Consider the following 16,062-nt stretch of genomic DNA (forward strand, 5'->3'; position numbering starts at 1 on the left):
TACAGAAAGAATCACCTATTGTTTTCTTAAAATTTTCATAATTTTATTTTTTTAAATTTAAATCTGCAAGATCAAGAAATTGTGCTTTTGCTAATCCTACTCACTCTTCCAGATGGCTTTTCCAGCTTTCCTCTTGTGGCTCTTATCTATCCTTCAAATGCAAAATTAAGCATTATTTTTTCCAGAAAAGCTTCCCTGCACTCCATGGTTAAATGCCCATTCTGGGTCATCTAATTATCTCCTTTGATTTACCTATTCCTGAGATTTTACTATTTTTGTCCGTATAAGAAGCTTATAAGGAAGCTTCCCTCAAGAATGTAGATAAAAGGGAAATAAGAGTGCCTACTAAGAGTTAAGCTTTAAAATCCCACACTTGAAAGACCGGATTGTAACCTGCTTGAAATATACCCAAAGAATGGGGCTGACCAACCACAGAGATATAAAATATGGCGAGTTGCAAACATGTATTTGGTAATGTCTACAACCAAGCAGTGTCTACATCCAAGCTCATAAATATCATGGTTTCTAGTCCCATTGGCACATTCATCCCTACTAAGAAGATGGAAGGAGGACAAGCAGCACTGCCAAGTGGTTAAGAGTACAGGCTTTAAAGTTAAGATGTACTTGGCTCCACATGGTGGCTCTGCCACTCATGAGCACTCTGGCCTTAGGCAAGAGATTAGAGGAATTTTCGTCTGTAAAATAGGGATAAAAATAGTACCTATGTCTTACAAGGTTTAGGAGAGGACAAAATGAAACAAAGCAAGAAAAGCAGGTGCTTGGCACAATGTCTAGCACATAGCTAGCACTCAATACCTAATAGCTATAATTATCCTGATTTCAATGGAAAATCCATCCCTACTATGAGCCACATCAGGAACAACTCATATCAAATTTTCAATTCATCTAAATTCACTTGTTTTAATTCCATATTTGCAATAACAAATTTTGACAGGTAACTCAGCTTCCCTTGACCAGCTGCCTACACAGTATACTTAACCCTTTAGATTCTGTTTCCTCATCTGTCAAGTGAGGATTACAATAGTATTATTTCATAGGATAACTGTAAAATTTAAAAACTTGAGTCACTTAGTTCAAGTGCCTGGCATACTGTAGGGCATAAAATAAGTATGAGCTATTGATCGCATCATCTTTATTGGATGCCCAAATTGTATAATCTCAATGGAATCATGAAAAAACATCCGATAAACCCAAATCAGAAGCATTCTACAGAGTAAACTGAACAGTACTCTTCAAAATAGTCAAGTTTGTAAAAGGCAAAGACTAAGGAACTACCACAGATTAGAGAGAACTAAAGAGACATAATATCTAAATGCAGTTAAGGATCCTGGACAGATCCTGCAACAGAAAAGGGACAATTGTGAAAAATCTGGTAAAACCAAAATAAAGACTGTAGTTAAGCTCATATTGCATTATACAAATGCTAATTTTTAAGTTTTAATAATTTTACCATAGTTATGTAAAATGTTAACATTAGGGAAAGCTGGGTGAATGATACACAAGAATTCTCCGTAATATCTTTACAACTCTTCTGTAAGTTGAAAATCATTTCAAAATAATACAAAGTTTAAAAAGGTACTATAATCTAATCCATTAGCCTCTCTTCACACCTCAGAGTTATCCCCCATCCGCCACCTTTCTCAGCCCCACGTTTTCAGTCCCCAAATCCTGTCTTGTCATTTAGACCTTTTCTTTTTCTTTCTTTTTTCTTTTTTTCAGACAGGGTCTTGGTTTGTCACCATGTCTGGAATGCATTGGTTTGATCATGGCTCACTGCAGACTCAAACTCCTAGGCTCAAGCAATCCTCTCACCTCAGACTCCTGAGTAGTTAGGACTACATACATATGCTACTACACCTAGCTATTTTTGTTTGTTTGTTTGTTTTGTACACATGGGGTCTCATTTTCTTACCCAGATTGGTCTCAAACTCCTGGCTTCAAGTGGTCCTCCCACCTCTGCCTCCAAAGCACTAGGATTACTAGTACGAGCCACCACACCCAGCCCAACCTTTTCAATATATCTGAAATCCACCCTCACTATTTTTTCCTAGTTTGGTCCCTATCATTTTCTGAAACTACCACAGCAGTTTTCTATCTGATCTCCAGATAGTCAATGATTTTCCTTCATCACTCTAATTCAGTGGTATCCAATCTTTTGGCTTCCCTGGGCCACACTGAAAGAAGAATTGTCTTGGTCCACAGATAAAATACCTTAACACTAATGATGGCTGATGAGCTTTAAAAAAATTGCAAAAAAAAAAGTCTCACAAGGTTTTAAGAAAGTTCATTAATTTGTGTTGGACTGCATTCAAAGTTGTCCTGGGCTGCACGACGCTGGACAAGCTTGCTCTAATTTTATACAGTATTGTCAGGTTCCTATTCTTAAAATAGCATTCTGATCATGTTATACTCCTCCTTAAAAGTTTTAAATGACAGATTCATCACAGTACTTATCAGAATCCCAGCTGACTTTTTTTTTGTAGAAACTGACATGCTAATTTTAAAATTCATATGGAAATGCAAGGGACCCCAGATAGCCGAAGAAAAAGAAAAAATGGAGGACTTACACAACCTGATTTCAAAACTTACGACAAAGCAACAGTAACAAAGATAGTGTGGTACTAACCTCAGGGAGACACAGAGACCAATAGAATAGAATTGAGAGTACTAAAAGAACTCCTCAGACCTGATTTTTGACAAAGGTGTGGAGATCATCCAGTGGTGGAAAGAATAGTCTCTTCAACAAATGATGGTGGGACAACTGGTTATCCACGTGCAAAAGAATTAAGTTGCACCCCTATCTTATAACCTGTATAAAAAATTCACTCAAAATCAAAGACCTAACTGTAAGAGCAAAAACTATAAAACTTGTAAAAGAAAGCACAGGGATAAATGTCATGACCTAGGATTTGGTAATGGACTCTAAGATGTAACCAAGAGCACAAGCAACAAAAGAAAAAATAAATATACTATACCTCACCAAAATTAAAATATTTTATGCTTCAAATGACACTATTAAGAAAGTCAAAGACAACCCAGGCTGGTCGTGGTGGCTCACGCCTGTAAGCCCAGCACTTTGGGAGGCAGAGGTGGGCAGATCATTTGAGGTCAGGGGTTTGAGACCAGCCTGGACAACATACCAAAACTTAGTCTCTACTAAAAATACAAAAAACAAAAACAAAAACAAAAACAAAAACAAAAAACAATTGCCAGGCATTGTGGTGCCTGCCTGTAATCCCAGATACTTGGGAGGCTGAGGCAGGTGAAGCGGTTAAACCTGGGAGGCAGAGGTTGCAGTGAGCTGAGATCGCACAACTGCACTCCAGCCTGGACATCAGACTGAGACTCCATCAGAAAGAAAACGGAAAGAAAGGAAAGAAGGACAGGACAGGACAGGACAGGACAGGACAGGACAGGAAAGGAAGGACAACCCAAAGAATGGGAGAAAAAAATTACAAATTGTATAGCTAGTAGGAGTCTAGTACCTGGAATAAATACCTCTTAAGACTCAACAATAAAAAGATGAGTAACAGATGGACAACTCGATGAAATCAGGAAAACAATGTATGGTCAAAATGAAAAGTTAAATAAAAAGGAACAGTAAACAAGAGCCCAACAGAAATTCCACAGCTGAGGAATACAATGACTGAACTAAAAACAGGAGACTTACTAAGCAGGAAGAAAGAACCAGCAAATTTGAAGAACAGTTATTTTAAATTACCTCATCAGAAGAGAAAAAGAAAAAAAAAAAGGATGAAAAGTAATAAAGAACCTTAGAGGATCAAAAATACACAATGGGGAAAAGATGCTTGCTTCAATAAATGATGTTGAGGAAACTGGATATCCACATGCAAAAGAATGAAATTAGACCCTTATCTTACACCACACTCAAAAACCAACTCAAAATGGGCAAAAGACTTAAATGTAACATCTGAAACCATAAAAGTCCTAGAATAAAACATAGGAACAAACTTTTTTGAAATTGGTCTCAGCAATGATTTTTTGAATACGACATTAAGAGCATACGCAAGAAAAGTACAAAAAAAAAAAAAAACTTAGGATGACAGCAACCTAAAAAGCTACACAGCAAATATTTGCAAACCACAAATTTAAAGTCAGTATTTAAAATACATAAAGAACTCAAACTCAGTAGCAGAAAAACAAATCACCCAATTTTAAAATGGGCAAAGGATCTGAATAGACATTTTTCCAAAGAAGGCATACAAATGGACAACAGGTATATGAAAAGGTACTCAACATCACTAATCACTGGGGATATGCAAATGAAAACCACGGTGAGATCTTATCTCACGCTTGTCAGAATGGCTATTATAAAAAATGCAAAGGATGCCAATATTAGGAAGAGTGTGGAGAAAATGGAACCCTGGAAAACTGTTGGTGGAGATCGATAGAGCCATTATCAAAAACTGTATAGAGTTTCCTTAAGCAAGAAAGAAAGAAAAAGAAAGAAAGAAAGATAGATAGATAGATCTATTCTATGACACAGGAATCCCACTTCTGGATACTTATCCAAGAGTTGAAATCAAGATCTCAAAGAGATATCTGCATTCCTATATTCATTGCACAATTATTCACAATAGCCAAGATGTAGAAACAAGATAAATGTTCAATGGTGGATGAATGAATAAAGAAAATGTGGTATATTATTAGGCCTTTAAAAAGAAGGACATCCTATCATTTGCAATAACACAGAAGGATCCAAAGAACATTATGTTAAATAAAATGAGCCAGACACAGAAAGAAAAATATCTTATGATATCACATAAATATGAAATGTAAATTAGTCAAACTCAAAGAAGCTGAATGTAAAATGACAGTTAGCTGGGGCTGGTGCTGGGAAAGTAAGATGTTAGTCAAAGGGTACAAAGTTTTTTTTTTTTTTTTTTTTTTTTTTTTTTGAGACAGAGTTTCGCTCTTGTTACCCAGGCTGGAGTGCAATGGCACGATCTCGGCTCACCGCAACCTCCGCCTCCTGGGTTCAAGCAATTCTCCTGCCTCAGCCTCCTGAGTAGCTGGGATTACAGGCACGTGCCACCATGCCCAGCTAATTTTTTTGTATCTTTAGTAGAGACGGGGTTTCACCATGTTGACCAGGATGGTCTCGATCGCTTGACCTCGTGATCCACCCGCCTCAGCCTCCCAACGTGCTGGGATTACAGGCTTGAGCCACCGCGCCCGGCTACAAAGTTTTAATTTTCCAGGATGAATAAATCCTGGAGATCCAATGTACAGCATGGTGACTATAGGTAAAAATACTGTATACCTAAAATTTGCTATAAGAGTAGATCTGGCTGGGCGTGGTGGCTGATGCCTATAATCACAGCACTTTGTGAGGCCAAGGCAGGTGGATCACGAGGTCAGGAGACGGACAGCATTCTGGCTAACATGGTGAAACCCCATCTCTACTAAAAATACAAAAATTAGCTGGATATGGTGGTGCGTGCCTGTAATCCCAGCTACTCAGGAGGCTGAGGCACAAGAATCACCTGAATCCAGGAAACGGAGGTTGCAGTGAGCTGAGATCGCACGTGGCACCACTGCACTCCAGTCTGGCAACAGAGTGAGAAGATCCTAAGTATTTTCAACACACACACATACCGCGCACACACACACACACGATAACTCTATGAGGTAATGACTGTGTTATCTTGACTTTGGTGATTTACACATATATAATCATTAAGTTGTAAATTTTAAATATTTACATTAAAAATACCCGAAGTAGAAAAAAAAAACTCAACAATAAATAACCTTGAATACATATCTCTCCAAAGAATATATACTGGTAGTTATCATACACATGAAAAGATGTTCGATGTAATTAGTCATCAGGGAAATGCAAACCAAATTCACAATGAGATGACACTTCATACCCACTACCATGGCTAAAATAAAAAAGGCAATCACAAGTGTTCATGAGGATGTTGGGAAATTGGAACCCTTATATACCGTTGGTAGGGATGTAAAATAGTGCTGTCACTTTAGAAAAACAGTCTGGCAGCTCCCTGAGATGTTAAACATAGAGTTATCATATGACTCAGTAATTCCACTCCTATACCTGAGGAAAATGAAAACCTATGTCCAAGGGAAATAAAAACCTATATCCACCTGAAAACTTATACATAGATGTTCATAGAAGTATTATCTGTAATAGCCAAAAGGCAGAAACAACACAAATGCTTACCAACAGACAAATGGATACAAAATAATGTAGCACATCCTTACAATGGAATATTCATTGGCCGTAAAAATAAGTAAAGTACTGATACATGCTAAACACAGATGCATCTTTAAAACATATTAAGTGAAGGAAGACAGTGGAAAGGGCCACATATTATAATGACTCCATTTATGTAAAATGTCCAGAACAGAAATCTATAGAAACAGAAAATAGATTAACCACTGCTTAGGGCTGGTGAGTGGGGAAAAGGTGGGGGGGCGGGGGGTGAGCTAAATGGTATGGAGTTATTTTTTGGGTGATGAAAATGTTCTAAAGTTGACTGTAGTGGTAGCTGCACGTATATGTGAATATACTAAAAAAAAACATTCAATTGTACACTTTAAATGAGTGAAGTATATGGTACACGATTATAACCCAATAAAGCTGTTTTAAAAGCAAACTTTGGATAGCTCCTATTGCTTGGCAAATAAAAGTCCAAACTCCAAACTCCTTAATTGGGCATTCAACTCCCTCCCCTCCTTCATCACGATTGGACCCCCAACCAGCATCATTGCTCACTACTCCCTTTTACATGCTTTTCTATCCAACCAAGATGAATTATTCACCATTACCCACATACCTCTTATGGTTTCCTATCTGTCTTTCCTCTTGCTATTCCTTCTCCGTGAAATTCTTTCCTCCTGACTCATCTTCACATGTTAATATTCTACCACAAAGCCCAGTTCAAATGCTCCCTCCTATGCAAACCCTTCCCTGTTCTTCAACCCTCACATAGTAGGCACTCAAAACACTATTTACTGAAAAAATGAAGGTAAGTAGTTCTCCCATATGATGGCTGTCATTAACATAAGATAATCCTCCCAAAGCCACAACTTTATTTCTTTCTTCCTTTCCTGGTCACAGCAGTGCTGCTTCAGGACCCTTACTAAGTCCCTGAGGACAGTCCCAAACTGGTACCCTCTGCTTCTCCCAAAATCCTACCCGTGATGATGAAAGTAGACATTACATTATGACAGGGCCGCCGAGTACAGTTGTGCAGGTTGTGCACTGTACAACCCTAGTGGCGCCATTCAATTATAGTCTATGTGAATGGCACCCTCTCCTAGGGTTGTGCAGTGCATAGCCATTCGTGGTGGCCCTGCTTGGAAATATTCCTAGTGTTTGAGAACAAAGACCAAAAGAACACTCAGTGACAGAATCACTAACTATACTGTTGTTGAGAAGTAGGCAATTCAAAAATCTTGTCAGGAAAGAAGCAACTCAAGAGAATAGCATGGTCACAGCACACAAACAGCATCTGCATGGAATTGAAAACAGGAATCTTCCAAGAGAAAAATTGTTACTGATGTTTCTCCAGCAGTGGAGACAGAACAGGACACACACTCTAGTCACACTACAAAGCTATGACAGACATGCAAAAATGGACACTTTTCCATGGACTACCAAAGCCTACATGGTCTTGTTCATGAGACTTTTCAACTCCATTAGATTCTGACTTTAGGCTATAGAACAAGCCCTGTTTACTTTGGCTTCAGGTACCTTGATATCAGAAAGGGCTGATACATGCAAGTATACTCATGTCTATAAAGGTCTCTCTCTCATCATCAATCGACTTATCAGCCTGGTGGTTTATTAAGAAGTATTTTGTAAGGTTGGGGAGTGTGGCTCAGTCCACTAGAAACCAACAGCCCTGGGTAAGCTGATAAAAATTAGGCTTTAAACCTACAAACCAAGTTGCAGATATAGGACCCGTGTCAACTCCACCAAGGCACAGATACCCTCAAGTCCAGCCAGGGCAGCTGGCCAATGAGCCGGTCAACTCAAAAGTGCAACCCATGCTGCAGGACACTCCAAAACGGAGAGCCATAAAGGACTGGACATATTGGTAGTGATGACAGGTGAGCTGGTGGTTGAGTTCAAGACGCTGGGGTTGTTTCTTTTTGTTCCCCTCTCCAGTTCAGTTCAGCCTCGCACTTTTGTATTTGCTCTACCTGGAATATTTCACTTCCTCTGTCTCCTCTAGAGATCTCCTGGATAATTTACACAAACTAAGCATTCCTTTTATGAACGCCATTGGTATTTGTTGGTACTATACACTAATCATTTATTAGTTTCATATTGTTGTAACAACAATAATAGCAGTAGTTATTCCTTATTTAGTGCTTACAAGGTACCTGGCACTGCAGTCAACGTCTTACATGTATTAGTTCATGTATTTTTCATAGCACTCCTATTATGTAAGACATTATTTTCCTCCTGTTTGCATATGAGGAAACTGAGCTACAGAAAGGTTAAATAAATTGCCTAAGGTGACACAACTGATAAGTGAGTCAAAGAGTCAGGCCTGGAACCCAGAACTATCTGATTCCAGAAGTCTTGTTTGTTGCCAATACTACCTTTTGTCTCCACCATAAGACAATTTGTCTTTTCTGGAGTTCCCTCTGCCCCCACTCTATATAGCGGCTAACATAGCATTGGACCGATAAAAGTCCTCCAGAACACATGTGCACATCTACCTCTGTTCCCCGTCCAGAGCCCAGCCCAGGACATAAGCTGGAAGAAAACGGAAGAGGGTGTAGTTAGCATGAAGAGGCTTGACGTTTCAGGGAGCCACAGGAGTCCTCTTCCTCTGACTCACTTAAGAGAGGATCATGCTGCTCCTTGACCTCAATCCCAGAAAAATATTTAGAACAGGATGACCTGGTTACCTTGAAACTTGTCAAGAAAACTCTGAAGTAACAGAGCCTAGGCCAACCCATGGGAGGGATGGATGGTATCCAGTTCCCTGAAGGAAGGAGTTCGGTTGTGTCAGAGTCAAAGCCACATGGGACAGCTAGCGTTTGCACTGCTCCACCACCAATGAACTCCATGACTATAGCCAAAGTTGGGGTTTTTATGAGGGTCGGGGAGAGGTGTCTTTTTTTTAAAAAAAAATAAAGTATTTGTTACACCTCCTTAAGCCTCAGTTTTCTCATCGTTTAAAAACAGAATAAGAATACCTACCACTTGCAGTGCTTCTAAGGCATAAAATGAGAATGTTATAAAAACACCTATTTCCTGGTGCCTGCATCAGTTTATTCTTCCTGAGGTTCTGAGCACACAGTGACGCAGGACATAATTCCGGTCTGCGAGAAGCTCACGGTCCAGCTAACAAAGGTCCTCTACAGCACCCTGTCAACCAGTAATAAAGCTGGTTGGTGAGTTACCCTAACGCTCAGCAAGGCATTTTATCAAAGGAAAATTTTGGTGGGAAAGAAGGCAAATGCTATCGGCAAGAGTAAGGATTGTGGGTTATGTCTTTGCTTCCCTGTCTTTGCTGCAAAATCTCCCATCCACACCTTTGTATTAAAAAATTGGGGAAGGGGACTCCATTAATTACTGTTTAAAAAATGATGCAGGTAAATGCTGTTCTTTTCCTTCACGATACATATCACCATTTCTCATTTATATTTACCTATGTTTTCATTAAATGCTGATCTTCCCCGTTGACCATAAGCTCCCGGAGAGCAGGAGCTGTGTAATGGTCCTCATTGTAGGTCCAGAACTGAACACAGAGCCTGGAACATACAAGATGCTCATCAGGTACTTTCTGAATGAATAAATGAAACAAGATGTCTCTATACAATATGGATAGACTTGGTTACCTAAGCAAAAGCCATTTTAGAACATTCAAGCCTTGTTTATGCATGCAGTAATTCTCAAGATTTCCAAGAATCTGGTAATGGCAGTTTGTTTCTGAGGAGAATAACTAGTGAATTAGGTAGGGGTCAGAGGTTGGAGGGAATCATATACGCTATTCTATTTCTTTAAAATTGTATGAAGTTCTAAATAACAACGAAACATAAATATACCAGATACAATGGATCTGCTCTACTTGAAGCCCAAACGAACTAAGATCCTAAGAGTAAGGGGTTCTTAAGAATGAGGTTGATTTATATGTACTAACATGGAAAGATGACTAAGCTATTAAGGAGAAAAAAAGTATAAACATTGGTGAATGATCCCATTTTTAGATAAAAACATAAAATGTTTAGCATATGCAGAGATTAAAATGAGAAGGAAAAACATGCTTACAGTGGATATGTCTGGGAGACTGACTTTTATTGGCTATGTGTCATATTCCTATAATGTTCTGGGTTTTAAGCATGAACATGTGTTGCTTTTATGTTAGCAAAACAGTATTAAAATATAAATATAGCACCTAACTCTGCTAACCACCTGGGGCACGAGAAGGGAATTGGCTGGAAGTTGGGCCAGGTTCGAAAACCTAGAAAGCGCTGTCCAAACCATATTGGGGAATGAAGCAGCTGTTCCTCCACACAAATAACTCTTCTTAAAGCAACTGAAAGATTTCCTTTAATTTCTGAGACTGCCTCAGGCCACTGTTACAGTCCAGAAGCCAAGCCAGCTGGATGATTGGATTTTTTTTTTTAAAGGAAGTTACCTCTCTTTTGCATGTAACAGTAATGAAGGGGGTGGGGGGTCCATGTCACAGTGAGCCTCTTTAACTTCTTAAGTTTGCTTCTCTCTTCTTGGCAGGTAAAACTAAGGTACAGAAAAGTTGATTCTATTTCCCTCACCTGCTCAAACAGCCCAGAACCAAGTTGTTTGAATTTGCTGTAAAACTCAGTGGTTCTAAATCCTGAATGCACATTAGACTCACGTAGGCAGTTTGTTTCATAAAGGGAAAAAAAAGTCCTGGGACCTGCTCCTCAAGATCCCTACTCAACCGGTTGGGCCTGGGGCCTGGGCATCAATATTTTAAAGTGCCCCAGCTGATTTCAACATACAGCCAGGTTTGCAAATCACTGTTCTACCCGCTGCTTAATATTCCAGTGACCTTAGAGAAAGGGACCTTAGTCACCATGTTTATTTTTTAATTTAATTTTATTTTTATTATTATTATTATTATTGGAGAGGCAGTCTTGCTTTATCACCCAGGCTGGAGAGCAATGGCACAATCTCGGCTAACTGCAACTTCCACCTCCCGGGTTCAAGCGATTCCTCCACCTCAGCCTCCTGAGTAGGTGGGATTACAGGCACCCGCCATCATGCCTGGCTAATTTTTGTATTTGTGTAGACAGGATTTCCCCATGTTGGCCAGGCTGGTCTTGAACTCCTGACCTCAGATGACCCGCCCGCCTCTACCTTCCAAAGTGCTGAGATTACAGGTGTGAGCCACCACCTGGCCCTTAGTCACCATTTAAGAAAAACTTCCTTAGGTTGTATATTCTCAAAGGCAGGGAAGCCGAAAAAGCCTGTAACCAAAACAACAAGCTAGGAGCACAAAGAGATAAGTCTTCTGTGATTTGAAAACAAAGAAAGCAGAAGAGAAAAAGTATAGGTCTGAAAGCAGGTTCTGAAAAATGGAAAGAAACTAGATAACAAAGGCATCCTGTCTGAGAGAGTTCCCACATGTTACTACATCAAACTTCTGTTCCACCTCCCAAACTAGGTGCCTTGATACAGATGCCCTCACAGCTGAAAGCAACACTGAATTAGCAATTAAACCCTTAAAAACGTGCTTTCCTCCTAATGGAACTTCTGGGGGAAAATGAAAATGTCTGCTTTTGTGGAGGTTACAAACCAGTTTTTTTTTTTTTCTTCCAAGTCCACTCTCTCCTCCCGACATGTACCTGACCCAATTGCAAAGCAGGATGACAGTGAAACATGAATTCCTCATGTGCTTGGATTTTCAAAATGGGTTCTTCCTCCGTATGTGCTCTGACCCTGGAGCCTGGGTTTTGTTCCCAACCAGGGAAGCACTGAGATGGATAAAAGGGCTGGGGACGCTGCAAATTGAAAGCCACAGAGTTGGCCTTTGGTTCTTTTTTTCTCAAGCAAGGGCTATTCTAAAAAGCAGACATCAAAAGGAAAATTCAGCCTGAGATGAGCTGAAATTGGACAAAATGTGATGAGGCATAAATGAAACAAAAAAAAGATAGGAGAAAGGGCCTTTCTGTACCAGAAGAGGCTCTTTTCTGAAAACTGCCTCAAATTACAGCGCTTTCCACATTTGGTTCACACCAGGAAGGGTTGTATCATACCTAGCACGAAAAAGCGTTTTGCCACATTTTGAGGAGAATTTAAGACAGATGCAAATGGCCTAGAGTTTGGTGGTTTGGTAGTCACAAGAAGGGAAGAAATGTGTGACTCAAAGAAGAGACACTCTATACTCATTTGGTTCCCTCAGCCCAGAAAGACAAAAGCGAGTTTATTCAGAGTGATATAATAAGAAGGAGCACACAAGCAAATCTGTGATGGAGTAAAGTGTTGATGGTTTGAAGGAAGACATGCATCACCTTTTCTTAAAGGTGTTCAATGAATTTCCTTTATTATTCAGTATATTGGCCAACCAGCCTCTAAGGACTTTGGGCAACCCAATGGAAGGCTCTCAAAGGCCTATGAGTTTAGCTTTTGGGCTTATAATGGTTTTAATTAGCCACTTGCCAGCTGTTTTCTTCACCACAGGGAGAAAATAGCCATTCTGATGTGGGACTCCTGAAGTGTGTCCTATTGAAAGCCAAGTGGAGAACTGAGCTATGTCATCCTCTCCACCCAGTCATGTACCTACCACAAAAATCCAGCCCTCCGTCCCAGGATTACACACGGAAAACCACTGCTTTTCCCTCTTCTCAGGGGTCTACAAATATTTCCTCCTTGCATGTCATTAGATGGGTCTTCCTGTTGAATGCCTTTGAATTTTACTAAGATGATCCATTAGGACAGAGGTCCCTAAGCCCCAAGCCACAGAATGGTACCAATCCATGTTCTATGAGGAACCATGCCGCACAGCAGGAGCTGAGTAATGGATGAGTAAGCATCACTGCCTCAGCTCCACCTCCTGTCAGATCAGTGACAGCATTAAATTCTCATAGGAGCACAAATCCCATTGTGAACTGCACATGAGAGAGGTCTAGGCTGCATGCTCTGGATCTAGGTTGCATACTCCTTATGAGAATCTAATGCCTGATGATCTGAAGTGGAACAGTTTCATCCCGAAACTATTCTTCCCCACCCGCTGGCTCAGTCCATGGAAAAGTTATCTTTCACAAAACCTCTCCTTGCTGCCAAAAAGGTTAGAGACTACTGCATTAGGCTGTATGCCCTTTAATCCAGTCTTAGGAAAGATTCCATTCTATTCTGAGCAGCAGAAACCCCTTGAGAGCCACAGTGAAAAGGCAAATAACATTAGCAACAGGTATTCAAGGTACTATGCAATTAATAGCTGAGGCAGGGCTCCAAATCAAATGATCTAAAGGCCCTTATATCGCTGTATGAACTACATAGAACTACTACTACTACTACTATTAACAACAACAACAACATTTATCAAACCACATGCTTATCAATTAAATGCTAAATGGTATAGAAAACTCTAAATGGTATTTTAACACACTCGCAGAGTGATTTTAGCAAATTGCATAATCAAGAAATACCCACTGAGCAGTCAGTTATGTTCTACACTCTGTACAGCTGTGGAATCCCAGAATAATGAACAGCCATCTGTTATGTCTAAATTCCATAAGCAGCACCATGGGTAAGCTGTACTCCCTTAGCTCCTCCTCCAGGCCAAGCAAAAATGATCCAAACCTAAATTACAGAAGGTATTTCTGCATTACGTCAGTCTCCTATTTCCCTCTATATATCACCAGTAGTGACCATGATCAAATTATTTGCTACTGCCACAAACAATCCCCAGGATAAGTTATTCCAATGCATTCAGAGATTCTTTACAGAAATGTAATTTCTGGAAGAAAATACCATGGGCTGGGAGTCAGAAGCCCTAAGTTCTAATTCCAAAACAGCTGCTAACTATGTACTTGGACAAAAAACTTGGCCCCTCTAAATCTCAGAGTCCACATCTGTAAAAGAGGGTGGGAATCCCTGGACAAGATCATTCATTCACCGGCCATATCATTATTAAGAACCTACTACTTGCCAGACACTATGCTAAATGCTAGGGATATTACAGTGAGTAACATAGACATGGTCTTTGCTTCTGTGGAGTATTCAGTCTGGCAGGAAGGAAGGTAAATGACATGAAGCATACAAATCACTGTATAATAAAAACTGTGATCAGAGTTTTGAGAGCTGTAACACAAAACACCGGTGAGAAGGGGTGGGCAGGAGAAGAACACTCCAGGCAGAGGGAAGAGCATAACTAAAGCCTTAAATGGCCCAGAGGTTACAAAGATGTGTTCTGGGAACTTAAAGTAGTTCTTTTTGCCTGGATAGCATAGAGTGCCAGAGGAAACATGGTAAGAAATGATACTGGAGAGATGAGCAGAAGTCAGATCACAGAAAGCCTAGGAGGCCTAGAAAAGGGGTTTGGATTGTTCTCTCCAACAATAAATCCCTATGATGCTGCTCAGAGAATGAAGCTGGGTTGTACGCCTAGGATCACGGGTTTGAGCTCTGAGGCTTTTACCCATCAAAAATACTTTTAGGCATTCTGGTAAGGAGCTGTAGGGTTGTACTTTACTCCACTTCACATTAAATAGGCTTTTGCCAGCTGGTCTGGGAACCTGAACCACAAGAAGAATATTGTGTCCTTGGGAAAGTGCAATCTGAATTCTAAATAGACTTCCAAAGAAACTTTTAGAACAAAATCCATTCAACGCTTGATGGGGAATATGGGGAAAGCAATGAAACACAGGACCCTGTTTTACTCCATAGAGACAGTGTTTGAAAAAAGACTGAACACTATAACCAGACCAGAGACTATAGAGCCAGATTCTTAAAATAAACACAATATCCTCATTTTGATTAGTAGGGTTATATATAGGCACAACCACTGAATGACATTATGCAGTGCCTATTATATATTTAAGTTACCACAAAACCCTAAGTATGTTTGGGATGACTAGCTATGTTCACTCTAAAGAAAGACAATGCAGAAATGGAGAAGGTGGTCTCTTTAGAAGGAAACACGGATGTGAGTCAATTCTGTAACTAAACACAAGCTTCCTGTGTCTCTGCCCAATCAACTCTAAATTATTCAGGCATTAATTCAACAAATATTTGCATGTTAAGCGTCATCCAATTTAGCATGCTGGCATCTCTATTTTTCTTCACTTTCCTTTCAATAGAGAGCCTTTAACTACCTGCACTTAGAAAAATACCTTCTGACACCTGGAATGCCCCACTTTCCTTTCCTCACCCATTCACTTGCTCTACAAATAGTGAGTGAAAGAGAAATATTGGTAATTTCCCAGAGCTACCCTCCAAATCCCCTCAGGCCATTTTACAGAGTAGTCTTTTATAAAGTTGAGTGCACATAAATATCACCTGGAGGTGGGTGAGTTAAAATTCATATTTCTGAGCTAATTCTGTCCCCCACGCCAGTATCTGGACTCAACAGGTCTGGGATAGGACCCAGGAATTAGCGTTTTTTCCTTCAACACATTCAAGGTAGAAGGAATTGGCATTTTTAATAAGCACACATGGTGACTCTGATGCAAGCAGGTCAGGAACCACACCCTGAGAAATACCACTGTGGATATTTTAGCTTGCTTAGTACCAAATCCTGAACAAAGAATGGTTGCTAGGGGTCCAACCTTAAACGCAGCCAACAAGAAAGCTGGGTGGCACTGACAAAAAGCGGGTACAATAGATAGGAGAGGAAAATAGCATCCTACTTAACTGCCCCCAACTCTATTTTAGCTTTTTAAAAGATCTCACATTTTGACTTAAATCAAGCAAATGGCATTGCTGTTCTAGCAATCTCCTGGTGACACCGGATAAGAAACTCAAACAGGCAGCATCAAGGAAGGTATACAAATAAGAGAACAAACCATGTTAATCTGGTTGGCCCCACCCCAACTTTTTTCAGCCTC

At 40.0% G+C, this 16,062-nt stretch overlaps 1 protein-coding gene across 15 annotated transcripts in view; it reads right to left on the reverse strand.

The window, feature by feature from the left end:
* TMEM164 (transmembrane protein 164) overlaps positions 1 to 16,062 on the reverse strand; it is a 171,861-nt gene that overhangs the window by 111,738 nt on the left and 44,061 nt on the right. For 2 of the 15 annotated variants that reach the window (XM_010346356.3, XM_074391764.1), the window contains exon 1: positions 9,678 to 16,061. The exons of the other annotated variants lie outside the window; for them this stretch is intronic. The gene's annotated coding sequence lies outside the window, so the exon portion shown is untranslated. Of the gene's footprint in view, positions 1 to 9,677; position 16,062 lie in introns of those variants that run through there. 15 annotated transcript variants of the gene reach the window in all.

This window comes from Saimiri boliviensis, chromosome X, assembly GCF_048565385.1.
Source record: "Saimiri boliviensis isolate mSaiBol1 chromosome X, mSaiBol1.pri, whole genome shotgun sequence".
NCBI classification, from domain to species: Eukaryota; Metazoa; Chordata; class Mammalia; order Primates; family Cebidae; genus Saimiri; species Saimiri boliviensis.